This window comes from Drosophila takahashii, unplaced genomic scaffold, assembly GCF_030179915.1.
Source record: "Drosophila takahashii strain IR98-3 E-12201 unplaced genomic scaffold, DtakHiC1v2 scaffold_15, whole genome shotgun sequence".
Taxonomy (NCBI): Eukaryota; Metazoa; Arthropoda; class Insecta; order Diptera; family Drosophilidae; genus Drosophila; species Drosophila takahashii.
In genome coordinates, this window is record NW_027221668.1 from 17,765 (window position 1) to 33,587 (window position 15,823).

At 33.7% G+C, this 15,823-nt stretch overlaps 1 long non-coding RNA gene and 3 other non-coding genes across 4 annotated transcripts; all 4 read left to right on the plus strand.

Annotated features, from left to right (window-relative positions):
- The first annotated feature begins 3,002 nt into the window (after positions 1-3,002).
- Positions 3,003-5,473, plus strand: LOC138914235 (uncharacterized). Its single transcript, XR_011420097.1, has 2 exons — positions 3,003-3,937; positions 4,353-5,473. It is a non-coding gene; the product is annotated as an uncharacterized lncRNA (long non-coding RNA).
- Positions 5,474-7,563: 2,090 nt separating this feature from the next.
- LOC138914240 (small subunit ribosomal RNA) lies at positions 7,564-9,558 on the plus strand. Its single transcript, XR_011420101.1, has one exon. It is a non-coding gene; the product is annotated as a small subunit ribosomal RNA (ribosomal RNA).
- Positions 9,559-10,177: 619 nt separating this feature from the next.
- On the plus strand, positions 10,178-10,356 carry LOC138914246 (5.8S ribosomal RNA). Its single transcript, XR_011420107.1, has one exon. It is a non-coding gene; the product is annotated as a 5.8S ribosomal RNA (ribosomal RNA).
- Positions 10,357-10,754: 398 nt separating this feature from the next.
- LOC138914244 (large subunit ribosomal RNA) lies at positions 10,755-14,711 on the plus strand. The gene has a single exon (XR_011420105.1). It is a non-coding gene; the product is annotated as a large subunit ribosomal RNA (ribosomal RNA).
- Positions 14,712-15,823: the final 1,112 nt, after the last annotated feature.

Consider the following 15,823-nt stretch of genomic DNA (forward strand, 5'->3'; position numbering starts at 1 on the left):
ACTGAAGATATTTTGGCTTTTACGGAGACTTGGCTGAAACCAGAGATATCTGACTCTGAAGTTTTGTCAATGAACTTTAACACCTACAGGACCGATCGCTCCCCGCGTAGGGGGGGTGGTGTTCTGATTGCCGTTACCTCTAGTTTAACATCGGAGAGGCTTAACATTCATATCCCTAACGATATTGAATTTGTTAGTGTCAAAGTTTCCATTCAATCCTTATCTATTTTTGTAACCTGCTCTTATATTCCTCCTGGCTCTGATTTAATAATTTATGAGCACCATCTGTCTGCTATTAAATCTGTTCTATCCTTTCTTTCTAACAGAGACCTTTTGATTGTTTTGGGTGACTTTAATCTCCCAAATATCTCTTGGTCTCTTCCCACTGACTCACTTGTCGCTACTCCTTTATCCGCCCATGATTTTGTGGATGGTCTTTTAGAATTATCGTTACAGCAAGTAAGCTTTATACGAAATTCATTAAATAGACAATTAGATCTTGTCTTTGTTTTAGATCCGCATGAAGTCACTGTAGCTAGAATTGACGCACTTGTTGTACCTGAAGACCAATATCATCCAACTTTGGAATTGACAATTGGCCTCCCCTGTACTGATACCCTTTCTCCTTTAGTTCCTCAAACTAAAAGAAGATGCTTTCGTAAATGTGACTATAATAAACTAAACTACATGATTTCTCAATATAATTGGACTGATTTGTACAATTGCATGGATATTGACAGTGCAATTGAACTTTTCTATAGCGTTTTAAACACTTTTTTTGACGAATGCGTGCCTGACAGTCTTCCTCCGAAGCTAAACAGGCCTCCTTGGTTTAACAATGAGCTTCAAAGACTTAAAAATCTTAAATCCAACACTTATAAAAAGTATAAAAAAACGGGAAAGCCATCTGATTTTGCGAAATATGTTGTGGCTCGTTCAGATTTTAATGTTCTCAACAGTCATTGCTATTCCATGTATTTAAATCGATGTAAATTCGAGTTTTCAAATGATCCGAAGCAGTTTTATAACTTCGTTAATGCCAAGCGTAAGTCTTCGGCATTGCCTTCATCGGTACGTTTAAACTCAAAAGAGGCATCGTCGGATTCTGAAATTGCGGATTTATTTGCCGAGTTTTTCCAAACTACTTATAGTTCGGCTGCTTGGTCAAACCCTACCTACCCTAACCACTTAAATAGGGCTAATTGTATTTTTACCCCTGTAATTACCGAAAGTTCTCTTTTAAGGGATTTAGCAACAACAACGCCAACGTATTCTCCCGGTCCTGATGGACTCCCTGGGAGTGTGCTTAAGTTTTGTGCTTCAACCATTTGTAAACCGATTCTTAAACTTTTTCATTTGTCTATTTCATCATCAGTTTTTCCAACTATCTGGAAGGACTCTTTCATTATTCCACTCCACAAAAAGGGTGCGAAGGCGGATGCCCAGAATTATAGAGGCATTTCTAAATTGTCGGCAATTCCTAAAGCATTTGAATGTATTATTACTTCTCATTTGCAGCATTTATGTTCCTCGCTAATATCACCGTGTCAGCATGGTTTTGTTAAGCGAAGATCGACCACCACCAACCTTCTTGAACTATCATCTATTGTAATAAATGGATATAAGAATAACATGCAGACTGACGTTATATATACAGATTTTAGTAAGGCCTTTGACTCTGTTAACCACTCTCTCCTTTTATTCAAATTAGATCAGCTTGGGTTCCCATGTAATCTATTAACTTGGATTTCAAGTTACTTGAATGGTAGGACTCAGAGGGTTATATTTAAGAGCGCTGTTTCTAAAATGATCAACGTGACATCTGGAGTTCCTCAAGGTAGTCATTTAGGCCCTTTGCTGTTTACTTTGTTTATTAACGATCTTCCCTCTATCGTAGCTCATTCTCGTGTACTAATGTACGCTGACGATGTTAAGCTTTGTCTATCATATAAAGATGTAGGGTCCGGTTTCAACTTACAGTCAGATATTGATTGTTTTCAGGGATGGTGTGAGTACAATCTTTTAAATCTGAACTGCCTTAAATGCAACGTTATGACTTTTTATAGGGGCACTCCTACGTTTGTTAGTTATTCTCTTAAAAATACACCACTCGACCGTATATATTCAATTAACGATTTAGGTGTTCTTCTCGACCCAAAACTTAAATTTGATTGCCACATAATGGCCACTGTCAATAAAGCTATGAGTGTTTTTGGGTTTATAAAGCGTTGGTCAAAGGAATTTGATGACCCTTATACAACCAGATTATTATTTACCTCCCTTGTCCGTCCCATTTTGGAATATTGTTCTTCAGTTTGGAGTCCACAATATCAAGTGCACATCGACCGTATTGAGTCGGTGCAAAAAAAATTTCTTCTTTTTGCCCTTCGTAGTTTGAACTGGGATCAAAACGTAAGGCTACCTTCCTACCAGAGTAGATTACTATTGCTTAATTTACCTACACTTGAAAACCGTAGAATAATGCTTGGTACTATTTTTATGCAAAATCTTATAAAAGGTGATATTGATTCCGTAGAACTGGTAAACCGTTTAACTTTTAATGTTCCCGTTAGACTAACACGAAATTATTACCCTCTTAATTTGCCTCGATGTACATCAAATTTTACTCTGCATGAGCCTTTTCGTGTTCTATGTAAAAATTATAACAATCTTTATCATTTAATTTGCACTTCAACATCTATCCCCGTATTAAAAACTAAAATTTTATCTCATTTGCTTCAATCTTAGTTGTAGTATTTGGTTTCATGTCTTTTCCTCGCGAACTCGCATTTTTGCCCTAATTGATAAAGGGTCCCGCGCGTAACAAGCACGTGCTTGGTATCGTTGGGCCACTTGTTTGTACTGCTCGTAGTGCATCAACGTCCATCATATAGTTTATTTAAATATATTTAACAATGGTAGCCATATGTATCGTCATCCTATTAGTGACGCGTATAAAAATATTCTAAGTCCGAACATGCAAATAAGAGATATATGCAAGTATATGTACTTCTTAAGGTAGCCAACTGAATCGTCATCCTATTAGTGACGTGTATACAAATATTCTAAGTCCGAACATACAAGTAAGAGACATATGCAAGTATATGTACCTCTTAAGGTAGCCAACTGAATCGTCATCCTATTAGTGACGCGTATACAAATATTCTAAGTCCGAACATGCAAATAAGAGACATATGCAAGTATATGTACCTCTTAAGGTAGCCAACTGAATCGTCATCCTATTAGTGACGCGTATAAAAATATTCTAAGTCCGAACATGCAAATAAGAGACATATGCAAGTATATGTACCTCTTAAGGTAGCCAACTGAATCGTCATCCTATTAGTGACGTGTATAAAAATATTCTAAGTCCGAACATACAAGTAAGAGACATATGCAAGTATATGTACCTCTTAAGGTAGCCAACTGAATCGTCATCCTATTAGTGACGCGTATACAAATATTCTAAGTCCGAACATGCAAGTAAGAGACATATGCAAGTCAATGTTCCTCTTAAAATAGATGATTGAATCGTCATCCTATTAGTGACGTGTATAAAAATATTCCAAGTCCAAACATGAGTTATATGGATATGAAAATAATATTAAGTTCTAGTATGGATATGAAAAAAATGAGTTATATGGATTTGGGAAAAATAACAAGTTCTAGTATGGATATGAAAAAAATGAGTTATGTGGATATGGGAAAAATAATAAGTTCTAGTATGGATATGAAAAAAAAATGAGTTATATGGATATGGAAAAGAATACAGAGTTCTAGTATGGATATGGAAAAATGAGTTATATGAATATGGGAAAAATGATAAGTTCTAGTATGGATATGAAAAAATATTGAGTTATATGGATATTAAAGAAATAATAAGTTCTAGTATGGATATGGAATAAAATGAGTTATATAGATATGGCAAAAATATAATGTTCTAGTATGGATATGAAAAAAATTAGTTATATGAATATGGGAAAATTTATAAGTTCTAGTATGGATATGGGAAAAATAATAAGTTCTAGTATGGATATAAAAAAATATTGAGTTATATGGATATTAAAGAAATAATAAGTTCTAGTAAGGATATGGAAAAAAATTAGTTATATTGATATGCTAAATAATGAGTTATATGCATATGGGAAAAATACTAAGTTGTAGTATGGATATGGGAAGAATACTGAGTTCTAGTATGGATATGGGAAAAATAATCAGTTCTAGTATGGATATGAAAAAATATTGAGTTTTATGGATATTGAAGAGATAATAAGCTCTAGTATGGATATGGAAAAAATTAATTATATTGTAATAGTAAATAATAAGTTATATGGATATAGGAAGAAAATTAGGTTCTAGTATGGATATGAAAAAAATTAGTTCTATGGATATGGGAAAAATAAAAAGTTCTGGTATGGATATGGAAAAATATTAAGTTATATGGATATTAAAGAAATAATAAGTTCTAGTATGGATATGGAATAAAATGAGTTATATAGATATGGCAAAAATATAATGTTCTAGTATGGATATGAACAAAATTAGTTATATGAATATGGGAAAATTTATAAGTTCTAGTATGGATATGGGAAAAATAATAAGTTCTAGTATGGATATGAAAAAATATTGAGTTATATGGATATTAAAGAAATAATAAGTTCTAGTATGGATATGGAAAAAAATTAGTTATATTGATATGCTAAATAATGAGTTATATGCATATTTAAAAAATACTAAGTTGTAGTATGGATATGGGAAGAATACTGAGTTCTAGTATGGATATGGGAAAAATAATCAGTTCTAGTATGGATATGAAAAAATATTGAGTTTTATGGATATTGAAGAGATAATAAGCTCTAGTATGGATATGGAAAAAATTAATTATATTGTAATGGTAAATAATAAGTTATATGGATATAGGAAGAATATTAAGTTCTAGTATGGATATGAAAAAAATTAGTTCTATGGATATGGGAAAAATAAAAAGTTCTGGTATGGATATGGAAAAATATTAAGTTATATGGATATTAAAGAAATAATAAGTTCTAGTATGGATATGGAATAAAATGAGTTATATAGATATGGCAAAAATATAATGTTCTAGTATGGATATGAAAAAAATTAGTTATATGAATATGGGAAAATTTATAAGTTCTAGTATGGATATGGGAAAAAGAATAAGTTCTAGTATGGATATGAAAAAATATTGAGTTATATGGATATTAAAGAAATAATAAGTTCTAGTATGAATATGGAAAAATATTATTTATATTGATATGGTAAATAATGATTTATATGGATATGGGATAAATACTAAATTCTAGTGTGGATATGGAAAAAACGAGTTATATGGATATGGGAAAAATAATAAGTTCAAGTATGGATATGGAAAAAAATTAGTTTAATAGTTATAGGTATGGAAAAAAAATTAATTATATAGATATAGAACAAAAAATAAGTTATATGGATATGGTGGCATCAGTACGAAATATGCCCAATTTACATACACCGGAGCCGCAGTACGATAAATACCCAATATTTAGACGTCGTGGCCAAAAACATATATAGGGAGGCAGTGCTCGCCGACCGGTTGTATTGTTCAAAATTTATGTTTTTCATATTATTTTGGCAATGCTATATATAAATGATATCTTATACATATAATTCAATTATAGCGATATGGAAATACCATATTATATGTATAAAGAAAAAAAATGTATAATAAAATATACATTGACATACAAATATGGCTAGTTGTATGGATATGCCGTATTCATGATATGGATACGGCATATAGATTATATAAATATGACCAAAAAATATTTTATATTGATATGGCAAATAAAGAAATTACTTGAATATGGAAATAAAAGAAGTTATATTGATATGGAAGAAAATAATGAGTCATATAGATATGTTGGCATCAGTACGAAATATGCCCAATTTACATACACCGGGGCCGCAGTACGAAAAATACCCAATATTTAGACGTCGTGGCCAAAAACATATATAGGGAGGCAGTGCTCGCCGACCGGCCGTATTGTTCAAAATTTATGTTTATCATATTATTTTGGCAATGCTATATATAAATGATATCTTATACATATAATTCAATTATAGCGATATGGAAATACCATATTATATGTATAAAGAAAAAAAATGTATAATAAAATATACATTGACATACAAATATGGCTAGTTGTATGGATATGCCGTATTCATTATATGGATACGGCATATAGATTATATGGATATGACCAAAAAATAATTCATAAAGAAATTATATGAATATGGCAGAAATAATTGGTTATATTAATATGATCAAATAATACTTTATATAAAAAAGTGAATATCTTTGGTTGGGTGGCAAAGAGAATTAAATATGCCCGATATATAGACGTCGTGGCCAAAAACTACTATAGGGTGAAGTGCTTGTCTGTTGGTCTATATATATACATATAATATTTTATGCGTACACATTATTATTATAGATAGTTAATATCTATCGTATGGGTGGCAAACGGAATTAAATAATTTCGATATTTAGACGTCGTGGCCAAAAACTACTATAGGATGGTCAGTGGTTGTCCACCAATTAATTATTGAACAAACCATATGAATATCATATGCTGTTGTCAATATAATGTATATCAATAATAATAAAAAATAAGGATGGTACAGTAAGTAGTCCATCTACTATTGAACAAAATATATTATAATATATACTTTTGTTATCAATAGAACAACATATATTAAAATCAAAATATTATCCGTATAAATTTGTTTCTTAAATGAAATTAAGACTTGGCTACGCGGTTAATATTATAAACCCATGATAATAAGGTGAAACAGAGGTCAAGTTTCTATTATATATAGAATAACAAATTGTTTCCGACTTTTATCGTTAATCTTTGGTGGCAGGTATATATGATAATTTATATTAAATTATTATATCCCCTGTCGTTTGGGCACAGAGTATCGCTTGCCGGTACAATGTGTTTACAAAAAGCATTATAATAAAATATAATTGCAATATTAGTGATCAAAATAATTTCATATGCGCTCGGTTTTATATCATATATTACCAGAGAGTTATATGGAAAAGATAAATTTTAAATTTATCATCAAAATGCAAATGATTTAACTCAATATTTATATTGGTTAAACTAAAATTGTACATGTGTGGCTACAATAATTATGTATGTTGAACAATACTGATATTTTAGAATGAAATATGTATATATAATATAATAAAAACTTATAGAAAGAACAATATATATTGAAAATTGTGTTATAAAAAAGTTGTACTTTTTCTTTAACATCAATTATAAACTTGTTATATTAGTGGCGAAACAAGTAAAAATTAAAGAACGTATACGAATGCCATATAAAAATGGCCGTATTCGAATTAAAATAGAATTATTTCACAAAGCAAAAAAAAAAATATTGAATTAAAATCAATATTTAAGAAAAACCGAACATATAATATGGAAATAAAATCTATTATATTTATATTACTAATTTCTATTCAAAAAATATGAATGAAATATGAACGAAAACATTATTCTGGTTGATCCTGCCAGTAGTTATATGCTTGTCTCAAAGATTAAGCCATGCATGTCTAAGTACACACGAATTAAAAGTGAAACCGCAAAAGGCTCATTATATCAGTTATGGTTCCTTAGATCGTTAACAGTTACTTGGATAACTGTGGTAATTCTAGAGCTAATACATGCAATTAAAACATGAACCTTATGGGACATGTGCTTTTATTAGGCTAAAACCAAGCGATCGCAAGATCGTTATATTGGTTGAACTCTAGATAACATGCAGATCGTATGGTCTTGTACCGACGACAGATCTTTCAAATGTCTGCCCTATCAACTTTTGATGGTAGTATCTAGGACTACCATGGTTGCAACGGGTAACGGGGAATCAGGGTTCGATTCCGGAGAGGGAGCCTGAGAAACGGCTACCACATCTAAGGAAGGCAGCAGGCGCGTAAATTACCCACTCCCAGCTCGGGGAGGTAGTGACGAAAAATAACAATACAGGACTCATATCCGAGGCCCTGTAATTGGAATGAGTACACTTTAAATCCTTTAACAAGGACCAATTGGAGGGCAAGTCTGGTGCCAGCAGCCGCGGTAATTCCAGCTCCAATAGCGTATATTAAAGTTGTTGCGGTTAAAACGTTCGTAGTTGAACTTGTGCTTCATACGGGTAGTACAACTTACAATTGTGGTTAGTACTATACCTTTATGTATGTAAGCGTATTACCGGTGGAGTTCTTATATGTGTTTAAATACTTGTATTTTTTCATATGTTCCTCCTATTTAAAAACCTGCATTAGTGCTCTTAAACGAGTGTTATTGTGGGCCGGTACAATTACTTTGAACAAATTAGAGTGCTTAAAGCAGGCTTCAAATGCCTGAATATTCTGTGCATGGGATAATGAAATAAGACCTCTGTTCTGCTTTCATTGGTTTTCAGATCAAGAGGTAATGATTAATAGAAGCAGTTTGGGGGCATTAGTATTACGACGCGAGAGGTGAAATTCTTGGACCGTCGTAAGACTAACTTAAGCGAAAGCATTTGCCAAAGATGTTTTCATTAATCAAGAACGAAAGTTAGAGGTTCGAAGGCGATCAGATACCGCCCTAGTTCTAACCATAAACGATGCCAGCTAGCAATTGGGTGTAGCTACTTTTATGGCTCTCTCAGTCGCTTCCCGGGAAACCAAAGCTTTTGGGCTCCGGGGGAAGTATGGTTGCAAAGCTGAAACTTAAAGGAATTGACGGAAGGGCACCACCAGGAGTGGAGCCTGCGGCTTAATTTGACTCAACACGGGAAAACTTACCAGGTCCGAACATAAGTGTGTAAGACAGATTGATAGCTCTTTCTCGAATCTATGGGTGGTGGTGCATGGCCGTTCTTAGTTCGTGGAGTGATTTGTCTGGTTAATTCCGATAACGAACGAGACTCAAATATATTAAATAGATATCTTCAGGATTATGGTGTTGAAGCTTATATAGCCTTCATTCATGGTGGCAGTAAAATGTTTATTGTGTTTGAATGTGTTTATATAAGTGGAGCCGTACCTGTTGGTTTGTCCCATTATAAGGACACTAGCTTCTTAAATGGACAAATTGCGTCTAGCAATAATGAGATTGAGCAATAACAGGTCTGTGATGCCCTTAGATGTCCTGGGCTGCACGCGCGCTACAATGAAAGTATCAACGTGTATTTCCTAGACCGAGAGGTCCGGGTAAACCGCTGAACCACTTTCATGCTTGGGATTGTGAACTGAAACTGTTCACATGAACTTGGAATTCCCAGTAAGTGTGAGTCATTAACTCGCATTGATTACGTCCCTGCCCTTTGTACATACCGCCCGTCGCTACTACCGATTGAATTATTTAGTGAGGTCTCCGGACGTGATCACTGTGACGCCTTGTGTGTTACGGTTGTTTCGCAAAAGTTGACCGAACTTGATTATTTAGAGGAAGTAAAAGTCGTAACAAGGTTTCCGTAGGTGAACCTGCGGAAGGATCATTATTGTATAATATCCTTACCGTTAATAAAAAAATTTGTTAATACAAATTTAATACAAATTACCAATATATATATATACATAATAATTATAATAATAATTATACCAAAAATATGATCTTAAAAGTAAAAGATCAAATAAATTTCGAACAAGCAAATCGAAATATTGTAATAATATAATATTATTACAAATAAATTAAATAGAAACAAACTTAAAATTCGAACAAGCAAATCGAATTATTAATATAATAAAATATATTTTATATATTTATTATAAACTTTTGTGTGTATATGGACCATAATATACACGCGTTGCGAGATGTATTGGCCAACTAATTTGATGATGATCATACATTGGATAATGCAACAACCTAAAATATACAATGTTGTACCTGGTTTCAGGTTAATGTTTTATATAAAATTATCAATATATATTAACAAACAAATGCCATTACAAATAATACTTTGATATATATTGTTTATATAAAACTAAGACATTTCGCAGCATTTATTTTAGGTATATAAATACATTTATTGAAGGAATTGATATATGCCAGTAAAATGGTGTATTTTTAATTTCTTTCAATAAAAACATATTTGACCAAATTTAAAACCAATATTATAAAACTCTAAGCGGTGGATCACTCGGCTCATGGGTCGATGAAGAACGCAGCAAACTGTGCGTCATCGTGTGAACTGCAGGACACATGAACATCGACATTTTGAACGCATATCGCAGTCCATGCTGTTATGTACTTTAATTAATTTTATAGTGCTGCTTGGACTACATATGGTTGAGGGTTGTAAGACTATGCTAATTAAGTTGTTTATACAAATTTTATAATAAAATTTTATAAGCATATGGTATATTATTGGATAAAAATAATTTAATTATTTTATTCATAATATTAACAAATATATGAAAAACATTATCTCACAATAGTAATTAAACTTGGAGAAAGACGAAGAGGAATATTTTCTTTTTCAATCAAATAATACTGAGAAATGTCTAGCATAAAATATTATCTAGAATTGTCTCTTATTAATGATTTGAAATATGAAAAACGTTGACAATATTATTATTCTTCGTTAATTCGTTACAAATAAATGCCATTAATATATATATACGTCAGCTTTAAACGAATTTAATAAAATGTTTTATCATTATATATAAAGAATTAATTGCAAATAAAAGTTATATACAACCTCAACTCATATGGGACTACCCCCTGAATTTAAGCATATTAATTAGGGGAGGAAAAGAAACTAACAAGGATTTTCTTAGTAGCGGCGAGCGAAAAGAAATCAGTTCAGCACTAAGTCACTTTGTCTATATGGCAAATGTGAGATGCAGTGTATGGAGCGTCAATATTCTAGTATGAGAAATTAACGATTTAAGTCCTTCTTAAATGAGGCCATTTACCCATAGAGGGTGCCAGGCCCGTATAACGTTAATGATTACTAGATGATGTTTCCAAAGAGTCGTGTTGCTTGATAGTGCAGCACTAAGTGGGTGGTAAACTCCATCTAAAACTAAATATAACCATGAGACCGATAGTAAACAAGTACCGTGAGGGAAAGTTGAAAAGAACTCTGAATAGAGAGTTAAACAGTACGTGAAACTGCTTAGAGGTTAAGCCCGATGAACCTGAATATCCGTTATGGAAAATTCATCATTAAAATTGTAATATTTAAACAATATTATGATAATAGTGTGCATTTTTTCCATATAAGGACATTGTAATCTATTAGCATACCAAATTTATCATAAAATATAACTTATAGTTTATTCAAATTAAATTGCTTGCATTTTAACACAGAATAAATGTTATTAATTTGATAAAGTGCTGATAGATTTATATGAATACAGTGCGTTAATTTTTCGGAATTATATAATGGCATGATTATCATTGATTTTTGTGTTTATTATATGCACTTGTAGGATTAACAATGCGAAAGATTCAGGATACCTTCGGGACCCGTCTTGAAACACGGACCAAGGAGTCTAACATATGTGCAAGTTATTGGGATATAAACCTAATAGCGTAATTAACTTGACTAATAATGGGATTAGTTTTTTAACTATTTATAGATAATTAACACAATCCCGGGGCGTTCTATATAGTTATGTATAATGATATTTATATTATTTATGCCTCTAACTGGAACGTACCTTGAGCATATATGCTGTGACCCGAAAGATGGTGAACTATACTTGATCAGGTTGAAGTCAGGGGAAACCCTGATGGAAGACCGAAACAGTTCTGACGTGCAAATCGATTGTCAGAATTGAGTATAGGGGCGAAAGACCAATCGAACCATCTAGTAGCTGGTTCCTTCCGAAGTTTCCCTCAGGATAGCTGGTGCATTTTAATATTATATAAAATAATCTTATCTGGTAAAGCGAATGATTAGAGGCCTTAGGGTCGAAACGATCTTAACCTATTCTCAAACTTTAAATGGGTAAGAACCTTAACTTTCTTGATATGAAGTTTAAGGTTATGATATAATGTGCCCAGTGGGCCACTTTTGGTAAGCAGAACTGGCGCTGTGGGATGAACCAAACGTAATGTTACGGTGCCCAAATTAACAACTCATGCAGATACCATGAAAGGCGTTGGTTGCTTAAAACAGCAGGACGGTGATCATGGAAGTCGAAATCCGCTAAGGAGTGTGTAACAACTCACCTGCCGAAGCAACTAGCCCTTAAAATGGATGGCGCTTAAGTTGTATACCTATACATTACCGCTAAAGTAGATGATTTATATTACTTGTGATATAAATTTTGAAACTTTAGTGAGTAGGAAGGTACAATGGTATGCGTAGAAGTGTTTGGCGTAAGCCTGCATGGAGCTGCCATTGGTACAGATCTTGGTGGTAGTAGCAAATAATCGAATGAGACCTTGGAGGACTGAAGTGGAGAAGGGTTTCGTGTGAACAGTGGTTGATCACGAGTTAGTCGGTCCTAAGTTCAAGGCGAAAGCCGAAAATTTTCAAGTAAAACCAAAAACGCAATATATACAAATCAAGCTAATATAATATACTTGAATAATTTTGAACGAAAGGGAATACGGTTCCAATTCCGTAACCTGTTGAGTATCCGTTTGTTATTAAATATGGGCCTCGTGCTCATCCTGGCAACAGGAACGACCATAAAGAAGCCGTCGAGAGATATCGGAAGAGTTTTCTTTTCTGTTTTATAGCCGTACTACCATGGAAGTCTTTCGCAGAGAGATATGGTAGATGGGCTAGAAGAGCATGACATATACTGTTGTGTCGATATTTTCTCCTCGGACCTTGAAAATTTATGGTGGGGACACGCAAACTTCTCAACAGGCCGTACCAATATCCGCAGCTGGTCTCCAAGGTGAAGAGTCTCTAGTCGATAGAATAATGTAGGTAAGGGAAGTCGGCAAATTAGATCCGTAACTTCGGGATAAGGATTGGCTCTGAAGATTGAGATAGTCGGGCTTGATTGGGAAACAATAACATGGTTTATGTGCTCGTTCTGGGTAAATAGAGTTTCTAGCATTTATGTTAGTTACTTGTTCCCCGGATAGTTAGTTACGTAGCCAATTGTGGAACTTTCTTGCTAAAATTTTTAAGAATACTAATTGGGTCAAACCAATTAGTTCTTATTAATTATAACGATTATCAATTAACAATCAATTCAGAACTGGCACGGACTTGGGGAATCCGACTGTCTAATTAAAACAAAGCATTGTGATGGCCCTAGCGGGTGTTGACACAATGTGATTTCTGCCCAGTGCTCTGAATGTCAAAGTGAAGAAATTCAAGTAAGCGCGGGTCAACGGCGGGAGTAACTATGACTCTCTTAAGGTAGCCAAATGCCTCGTCATCTAATTAGTGACGCGCATGAATGGATTAACGAGATTCCTACTGTCCCTATCTACTATCTAGCGAAACCACAGCCAAGGGAACGGGCTTGGAATAATTAGCGGGGAAAGAAGACCCTTTTGAGCTTGACTCTAATCTGGCAGTGTAAGGAGACATAAGAGGTGTAGAATAAGTGGGAGATATTAGACTTCGGTTTGGTATCGTCAATGAAATACCACTACTCTTATTGTTTCCTTACTTACTTGATTAAATGGAACGTGTATCATTTCCTAGCCATTATACGGATATATTTATTATATCTTATGGTATTGGGTTTTGATGCAAGCTTCTTGATCAAAGTATCACGAGTTTGTTATATAATCGCAAACAAATTCTTTAATAAAACGGTGCATTTATGTATTTTTGATTTGAAAATTTGGTATAACTCCAATTACTCAGGTATGATCCAATTCAAGGACATTGCCAGGTAGGGAGTTTGACTGGGGCGGTACATCTCTCAAATAATAACGGAGGTGTCCCAAGGCCAGCTCAGTGCGGACAGAAACCACACATAGAGCAAAAGGGCAAATGCTGACTTGATCTCGGTGTTCAGTACACACAGGGACAGCAAAAGCTCGGCCTATCGATCCTTTTGGTTTAAAGAGTTTTTAACAAGAGGTGTCAGAAAAGTTACCATAGGGATAACTGGCTTGTGGCGGCCAAGCGTTCATAGCGACGTCGCTTTTTGATCCTTCGATGTCGGCTCTTCCTATCATTGTGAAGCAAAATTCACCAAGCGTTGGATTGTTCACCCATGCAAGGGAACGTGAGCTGGGTTTAGACCGTCGTGAGACAGGTTAGTTTTACCCTACTAATGACAAAACGTTGTTGCGACAGCATTCCTGCGTAGTACGAGAGGAACCGCAGGTACGGACCAATGGCACAATACTTGTTCGAGCGAACAGTGGTATGACGCTACGTCCGTTGGATTATGCCTGAACGCCTCTAAGGTCGTATCCGTGCTGGACTGCAATGATAAATAAGGGGCAATTTGCATTGTATGGCTTCTAAACCATTTAAAGTTTATAATTTACTTTATAAACGACAATGGATGTGATGCCAATGTAATTTGTAACATAGTAAATTGGGAGGATCTTCGATCACCTGATGCCGCGCTAGTTACATATAAAAGCATTATTTAATACAATGACAAAGCCTAGAATCAATTGTAAACGACTTTTGTAACAGGCAAGGTGTTGTAAGTGGTTGAGCAGCTGCCATACTGCGATCCACTGAAGCTTATCCTTTGCTTGATGATTCGATAATAAACATAAATTTAATTGTGTTTATTTTGTTTGGCTTTTTTAAGTCAGAATATATATATATATAAAATATATATATATAAAATAATAATTATATTTAAATAAATTTTATTTAAATATATTTAACAATGGTAGCCATATGTATCGTCATCCTATTAGTGACGCGTATAAAAATATTCTAAGTCCGAACATGCAAATAAGAGACATATGCAAGTATATGTACTTCTTAAGGTAGCCAACTGAATCGTCATCCTATTAGTGACGTGTATACAAATATTCTAAGTCCGAACATACAAGTAAGAGACATATGCAAGTATATGTACCTCTTAAGGTAGCCAACTGAATCGTCATCCTATTAGTGACGCGTATACAAATATTCTAAGTCCGAACATACAAGTAAGAGACATATGCAAGTATATGTACCTCTTAAGGTAGCCAACTGAATCGTCATCCTATTAGTGACGCGTATAAAAATATTCTAAGTCCGAACATGCAAATAAGAGACATATGCAAGTATATGTACCTCTTAAGGTAGCCAACTGAATCGTCATCCTATTAGTGACGCGTATAAAAATATTCTAAGTCCGAACATACAAATAAGAGACATATGCAAGTATATGTACCTCTTAAGGTAGCCAACTGAATCGTCATCCTATTAGTGACGTGTATAAAAATATTCTAAGTCCGAACATACAAGTAAGAGACATATGCAAGTATATGTACCTCTTAAGGTAGCCAACTGAATCGTCATCCTATTAGTGACGTGTATAAAAATATTCTAAGTCCGAACATGCAAGTAAGAGACATATGCAAGTCAATGTTCCTCTTAAAATAGATGATTGAATCGTCATCCTATTAGTGACGTGTATAAAAATATTCCAAGTCCAAACATGAGTTATATGGATATGAAAATAATATTAAGTTCTAGTATGGATATGAAAAAAATGAGTTATATGGATATGGGAAAAATAACAAGTTCTAGTATGGATATGAAAAAAATGAGTTATGTGGATATGGGAAAAATAATAAGTTCTAGTATGGATATGAAAAAAAAATGAGTTATATGGATATGGAAAAGAATACAGAGTTCTAGTATGGATATGGAAAAATGA